This window comes from Suricata suricatta, chromosome 14, assembly GCF_006229205.1.
Source record: "Suricata suricatta isolate VVHF042 chromosome 14, meerkat_22Aug2017_6uvM2_HiC, whole genome shotgun sequence".
Classification (NCBI taxonomy): domain Eukaryota; kingdom Metazoa; phylum Chordata; class Mammalia; order Carnivora; family Herpestidae; genus Suricata; species Suricata suricatta.
Genome location: NC_043713.1, coordinates 76,674,597 through 76,683,057, shown reverse-complemented (window position 1 = coordinate 76,683,057; position 8,461 = coordinate 76,674,597).

Genomic DNA, 8,461 nt, shown 5'->3' with positions numbered 1-8,461 from the left:
TTTAATAAACACTTACGTAGGGCTTCCTTTGTACCAAGCACTGTTCTAAGTGCCTAGACATGTTGATTCATTTAACCCTTCTGACAACCGTATGTAATAGGATGGGTGCTATTATTAGTCCTGTATTTTGGATAAACAAATGGAGGCAGAATATTTAAAGAGCTTCTCCAAGGTCACATAGCTGTCTGTGCTCATTAGCATTATGTCACTACTGAGCACTGGGGAAGAAGGAGAGAGGCTGTGATGGGCTGAACGGTGTCTCCCCAAAATTCCTATGTGGAAGCCCTAATCCCCAAGATCTCAGAATAACTCTGTTAGGAGACAGGGTCTTTAAAGAGATAATGAACGTTAAATTAGGTCATAAGGATGGGGTCCTAACCCAATATGAATAGGGTCCTTCTAAAAGAGGAAGGGGGAGTCTGGGTGGCTCTGTCTGTCAAGCATTCAACTCCTGATTTCAGCTCAGGTCATGATCTCGCAGTTGGTGAGGTTGAGCCCAAGTCCAGCTCCACAACAACAGGACGGAGGCTGCTTGGGATTCTCTCTTTTCCTCTCTCTCTCCGCCCCTCCCCTCTCTCTCTCAAAATAAATAAACAAACAAAAGAGGGAGAGACACCAGAGGTGCAAGGAAGTGGTCATCTGCAAGCCAAGGAGAGAGGCTTCAAGACAAATCAACCCTTCCAACCCCTCAAGAGATTTATTATCATCTGAGAAAATAAATTTGTGTTGTTTAAGCCACCCAATGTGTCACACATTGTTATGGCAGCCCTAGCAAATGAAGACAGAGGCGATGAGTTGGAAAGCATGTCCCAAAAGGGAAATTAGAAGCAGATACTTACCAGACCGTGGCCGCTTTGACTGCCGGGAAAGCACTTGCACTTTTTCCCGGGTTCTTGCGAAGGACTGAGTTCTAGGACTGTGTACACATTCCCTTCTTCCTCATCCTGTTGGAGGCCTTTAAGGGAGGACGCGTTTTAGGGGATGATTTGAGAAATACCGCATGAAATCCAGCTGATACCTTTAATCAGAGGACCCAACTGCAAAGTTGTGTATGCTGTCTCTTATAGAATAAAGAAAGCAGACAGATTTTTCTTGTCCGTGAAAGTTTTCTACTTTCAATAGGAACAGTGCCTGGTAAAAGAAAACTCTATATATACTCAGTGCTGAGAGCTGGGCTTAGCACATAATAGGTATTCAGTAAATATTTGTTGAAAGAGAGACTCCACGGATGGGTGAATGGTAAGCATCCTGATTTGTCTGTCCTTCAAACGTACACAATATAGAATTATCATCAATAAGATACAAAAATGTCCCACTCCAAACCGTTCCCTCAACTCCTCCAGAAATCAATACTCAAGTGTTCTGAGCAGGAAGGGGAGGGGTAAATATTTTTTTTCTTTAATTAAAGCAACAATGACCTATCCTGGTGTTTGAGGCTGAGTGAGCCTTACCTTATGGTGTTTTGATTCGTGTGGCTTGGTGAAGTGGTAAATGAATGAACAGCTGTTGCCTCCTCCAAACAGCTGTGTTTCCTGCAGCCATGTATTAACGCCAGGGCCAGATTCGATGCCAGGAGTCAGCTTGGTGAACAACAGAGTTCTTGAATCAAAGTCAGAGTTTTAGCAGAATGATTTGATCCTCTGAGCCGGAGAGATCCGAGTCTGATGGGCTGGACATCTTTTTCACCTCTCTGAGCCTCTACTTTCCCATCTGTGAAATAGGAATAAGCAGAGGATCTACCTCATTGCATTGCTGTGAGGATTAAAAGAGAGAATGATCAAGTGTTTAGCAAAACGTTTGGCACTCAGTAAGTATTAGTGATGGTCCTTGTTTTTCTATCGGGATTATTAAGCATCCACTTAAGAAACAGGCCTGGGACCCTGACCCAAACCCACTGGGAAAACAAGAGGATTCAGATTTCAGTGAGTCCAATATTCAATTACATTACCGTTATTCCCAGGAAAGTTCCCTCCATTTAATAGACCAGGGCAGCTCTCATCGCTCACATTTATCCTGTTTCACCCGCTGATACCTGAAAAGATGGGGTAACCCCTTCTCCAGGGATCTCCTAATTATTCATTTGATACCTCTCCCTTAAGGATCTTTTTGTTGTAAGTAAAGAGGGAACAGCAACGGATGTCCACAGCAGGGGAGAAAAAAAAATTAACCAGCCCATAATTATAGTCTCATCAATACTTTAAGTGTAAAGGGTAAACCTCACTTAAATAAGACCTAATGCCTTGATTACTGGAGTCACAAGAGATAGGGCTGATTAAAGCAGCACTCCTGCTGTGAAAATTCAGACATATTGTCCTTTGCTCAGGCAATAATCACTGTATTGAAGGCAACTGAGCTTAGTTTAAACAAATGAATTGCTAGACTTGAAATTACACTGTTGAGAGGGTAAATGAGGATAAATGCTGGAGAGCAATTTGGCAATCCTGGAAGAGCCAAATGTGCACCTGCCCTGTGACCAGGTGACTCCATTTCTGGTTATTTCTAGATCAGTGCTTGTCAACTAGGAACAATTTTGCTCCCCGGGAGACATTTGGCAATGTCTGCAGACATATTTTGGTTATCAAAACTGAAGGGTGCTACTGGAGTTCCCTGGGTGGCTCAGTGCATTAAGTGTCTGACTCTTGATTTGAGCTAAGGTCATGATCTCGAGGTTTGTGGGTTTGAGCCCCCCATCGGGCTCTTCACTGATGGCACAGAGCCTTCTTGGGATCCTGTCCCTCCCGTGCTTGTGCGCTCTCTCTCAAAATAAATAAATAAACATAAAAAAATCCCTGAAGGGAACTACTAGGATCTAATGCCTAAGAGCTAGGGATGTTCCTTAACATCCAACAATGCACAGACAACAAATACTTATCTGTTCTAAAAGGTTGATAGTGCCGAGCATGAGGAACCCTGCCCTCAGTATATCAGTATGCATTTGGTACAAGTAACAGAAAATCTAACTGGTAGAGTCTTAAATCATAAGGCTTTTTATTCTTTGCTTGGCAAAAGCAGGGCAGGACTTGGCAAATTATTGTATGTGGACCAATCGGCTCACTGCCTGTCTCTGTAATCATTTTATTGAAACACAATCATGCTCATTCGTTTATGCATTATTTTTGGCTGCTTTTGCTGCTTTTGTGCTCTAACAGCAGAGAGTTGCAACAGAATAGCTGCTCCACCACTTAGGATATTGGTTTTAGTCCTCAGGCTTATGTGTCTCATGGCAGCAAGATGGCTGCCACAGCTCCGGATATCACATGTGTACTGCATTGAATAGTGTCTTCACAAGTTCTCACAAATTCACCTCCATCTCGAAGCTGTAAATGCAACTTTATTTGAAGATAGGATCTTTGCAAATGCAAACAAGATAAAACAAGGTCATACTGAATTAGGGTGGGTCTTAATCCAATGACTGGCTTCCTTATAAAAAGATGGAAATTTGGGAAATGGCTATGTAAAAATGGAGGCAGAGACTGGAGTGATGCTGGCACAAATCAAGGAATACCAAGAAATGCTGAAAACCACCAGAAGGTAGGAGAGAAGCAAGGAAAGATTCTGCCCTAGAGACTTTGGAGGCATAGCATACTGTCTCATGATCCAATATGGCCTCTTATTGACCAGAATAACAGTCACATGGCCACATCTAGCTATGTGGGATGCTGGGAAATGTAGTCTTTTAGCTAGGCAGCAATGTGCCTAGCTAATACATGAGTTCTGTTACTAAAAGGGAGGGGAAGAACAGATGGTAGCCGAAGGCCTTTGTGTCACCATTATTGCAGTAGACCAGGGGTTGGCAAACTATGGCGTGCGGGCCAAATTCATTTTTCCATCTGTTTTTCTTTTTTTTAATGAAATGTGTATTAAATAATTATAGGTTCACATGCAATTGTAGAAACAATACAGAGAAATCCCTTCTACACTTTGTCCAATATCCCCCAATGGTAATAATATATGACACAATTCTAGTAAAATCATATAGCCAGGATCTTGGCATTGATAGGATCCACTGATCTAATTCAGATTTCCCCTTTTGCTTGCACTTGCATATTTGTATATGTGTGCACATAAGTTCTGGACAATTTAATCACCTGTGCAGGTTCATGTAACCATCGGTACTGTAAAGATACTGATTCTATGGCATGGGTTGCCGTGATTTGTCAAATTATTCACTTGTCAAAGAACATTTGGGTTGTTTCCAGTTTGGGGCTCTGGGAAATAAAACTACTATGAGCATTCATGTACAGGTGTTTGTGCAAACATAAGTTTTCATTTTTCTGGGATAAATGCCCAGGAATCCAATTATTAGGTCATATGACAGTTGCATATTTAGTTTTCTAAGAATCTACCAAACTGTCTCCAGCATAGGTGTGCCATTTTACATTCCCACCAGCAATGGATGAGTGATCTCAGTTTCTCTGCATCCTCTCCAGCATTTGGTGTTGTCACTATTTTGTATTTTAGCCATGCTGATAGGTGTGTAGTGATATCACATTGTGGTTTTAATTTGCTTTGCCTAATGGCAAATGATGTTACCCATTTTTACATATACTTATTTGCTATTTGTATATCTTCATTGGTGACTTCAACTATTTTTTGTAAATAAAGCTTTATTGGCACACACTCAATTGTTCACATACCACCTATGTCTGTTTTTACACTCTAACGGCGGAATTGAGCACATGCAACAGAAACTGTATGACCTGTGAGCCTAAAATATTTACTTTTTTGCCTTCTACAGGAAAATTTTGCCACACTCTGCCTTAGACAAATTACGATTCATTCCTTGTGGCTGGGCACAAAATATTCAAGCGAAATCAGGACTTTATTGGCAAGGAAGAAGGAAGAAATGACGGTATCTGCTGCCCTAAAGAAGTCCATCAGTATAGTTAAAAGATGATCATGTAGCATTATTTGAAATGAGCAAAATTTAGAAGAAAAATATCCCCTAAAGGAAGTGGGTAAGTGAAATGTGATAGATTCATACTTATGGATATGGAATACTTGTACGCACAAACTAGAGGTATAGAGAGATGTACTTGAAAAACATAATGTTGGGTATCACTCTCAACCCTTAGGAAATGCCAAGAGTTTTGGGAGCTGTGAGGCACGAGCCATGGAGGAAGACAAAATATATTTAGAAATATATTTTGATCACTGAATGACCAAATATATATTTTTCTTATAAATCACAATATCACAGGGGCGCCTGGGTGGCCCAGTTGGGTAAGTATCCAACTTTGGCTCAGGTCATGATCTCGTGGTTTGTGATTCGAGCCCCACGTCAGGCTCTCTGCTGTCAGCACAGAGCCTGCTTCAGATTCTGTGACTCCCCCCCTCTCTCTCTCTCTGCCACTCCCCCACTCGTGCTCTGTCTCTGTCTCTATCTCTTTCAAAAAATAAACATTAAAAAAGAAATCACAATATCACAGTCATTGTGTATGATTCTTTTTCTCCCTTGTTGGATTTGATTTGCTAACATTTTGTTGAGGACTTTTTTCTCTGTGTTCATGAGAGACATTAATCTGTGGTTTTCTTTTCTGGCGGTGACTTTGTCTGGATTTGGTATTAGGGTAATGCTAGCCCTCTGCTTCTATCCCCTGAAATAGATTGGAGAGAAATGGTATAATTTATTCCTCAAGTATATGGTAGATTTCACCAGTGATCCCATCTGGGCCTGGTGTTCTCTACTCTAGAAGGCTATTAATTATTGATTCAATGTCTTTAATAGACACAGGTCTATTCAGATAATCAATTTCTTCTTGTATGAGTTTTGGCAGATGGTACCTTTCAAAGAATTGGTCCATCTGATGTATTATCAAATTTATGGGCATAAAGTTGTTCTTAATATTCCTTTATATTTCCATGAGGTCTGTAATGATGTCCCCTCTTTCATTTTTGATATTCACATCTTCTCTTTTTTCTTAGTTTTCTTGGCTAGAGGCTTATCAATTTCATTGATCTTTTCAAAGCATCAGCTTGGGATATCATCAATTTTCTCTATTGATTTCCTGTTTTCAATGTCACTGATTTCTCTTCTAATTCTTATTTATTTTCTTCTGCTTACTTAATTTAATTTCCTCTTCTTTTTCTAGTTTCCTAAAGTGGAAATTTAGATTATGGATGTTTTATCTTTTTTCTTTTTTCATCTATGCATTCAATGCTATTAATTTTCCTCTAAGTGCTGTTTTCCCTGCATCCCACAAATTTTGATAAGTTGAGTTTTTATTTTGTTCAAAATATCTTAAAATTTTTCTTGAGATTTCTTCTTCATGTGTTATTTAGCAATTTTTCCTGGTTTTTTTTTAAAAAATGTGTATTTATTTTGAGAGAGACAGACAGACAGAGTGCCAGCAGGGGAGGGGCAGAGAGAGAGGGAGACTCAGAATCTGAAGCGGGCTGCAGGTTCCAAGCTGTCAGCAAGAGCCCGACGCGAGGCTCAAACCCACGAGTGGTGAGATCATGACCTGAGCTGAAGTCGGACGCTCACCGACTGAGCCATCCCCCCAGGTGCCCCAGTTCATGTGTTATTTGGAAGAGTGTTTAATCTTCATGTATTTGGGGGACTTTCCAACTAGCTGTTACTGATTTTATTTTAATTCCATTTAATTTTAATTCCATTGTAGTCTGAAAGCAGATATTGTATAATTTCTATTCTTTAAAGTTTTAAAGGTATTTTTTTATGGCCCAGAGTGTGGTCTGTCTTGGAAAGCTCCATGTAAGGTTGAGAAGGATGTGTATTTTGCTGTTGTTGGATGAAGTTGTGTATAAATGTTAATTGCGTACGGTTGACTGATGATGATGTTGGTTGGGTTCAGCTGTGTCGTTCCTGATTCTATGCCTGCCAGATCTGTCCATTTCTAACAGAGGCGTGTTGAAATCTGCAACTATCATAGTAGATTCATCTATTTCTCCTTGCCATTCTATTGATTTTTGCTGCGCATAGTTTGAGTCTTTCAAATACAAGCCCTCTACAAGTTAAGGATTGTTACCCTCTTGGAGAATTGACCCCTTTATCATTATGTAATGCCTTCGATATCCCTGATAACTTTTTTCCTCTGAAGCCTGCCCTGTCTGGACTTAATGTAGCTACTCTTGTTTTCTTCTGAGTGGTGCTAGCATGGTATATTTTTCTCCATCCATTTACTTTTTTTTTTTAATTTTTTAAATGTTTTTATTTTTTTTTGAGAAAGAGAGAGAGAAACAGTGAGCAGGGGGAGGTCAGAGAGAGAGGGAGACACAGAATCCAAAGACAGGCTCCAGGCTCTGAGCTAGCCGTCAGCACAGAGCCTGACACAGGGCTCGAACCCATGAACTGCGAGATCATGACCTGAACCGAAGCTGGACGCTCAACACACTGAGCCACCCAGGCACCCTATCCGTCCATTTACTTTTAATCTAGATGTGTCTCCATATTTAAAGTGGGCTTCTTGTAGACAATGTATAGGTGGGGCTTGTTTTTTAAATCCACTATGATAATTGCTGTCTTTTAATTAGTGCATTTGGACCACTGATGTTCAAAGCAATTATTGATATAGCTGGATTTATAGTTACTTTATTTGTTACTATATCCTACTGGCTGTTCTTGTTCTTTGTTCTAGTGTTGTTTCCACTCTTTCTGCCTTTCGTGGTTTTCACTGGTTGTTTTATATCTCCATTTTCTCTCTTTTCTTAGTATATCAGTTACACACCTGATAAGCATTTTTTAGTGCTCAGGTTAGAGGGTATTTTTTAAAATTTATTTTGTTTTTTATTTATTTTTGAGAGACAGAGAGAGACAGCATGAGTAGGAAAGGGTCAGAGAGAGAGGGGGGGGGGAGACACAGAATCTGAAATAGGCTCCAGGCTCTGAGCTGTTAGCACAGAGCCCAATGCGGGGCCCAAACCCACAAACCGTGAGATCATGACCTGAGCCGAAGCCAGACGTTTAACCGACTGAGCCACCCAGGCGCCCCTGAGTTAGAGTTTTCAATATACATTCGCAACTTATCCAAGCCCACTTTCAGATAACATGCCACTGTGTGGGTGGTGTGGGCACCCTACAATAAAAGTAACCCTAATTCCTCTTCCCTTCCATGTATCAGTGCGGTTATTCATTCCACTTACATATAAGCATACATAGGTATATATACATAAGATATATACATAAGCATTGATACACAATTGAATACATTGTTGCTGTTATTATTTTGAACAAACTGTTATCTGTTAGGTCAACTAAGAATAAGAAAAATAGTTCCTTGGTTTAAAATTTTTTTATTGGGGCGCCTGGGTGGCTCAGTCGGTTAAGCGTCTGGCTTCGGCTCAGGTCATGATCTCACAGTTCATGGGTTCGAGCCCCGCATCGGGCTCTGTGCTGACAGCTAGCTCAGAGCCTGGAGCCTGCTTCGGATTCTGTGTCTCCCTCTCTCTCTGACCCTCCCCTGCTCGTGCTGTCTCTCTCTGTCTCTCAAAAATAAATTTT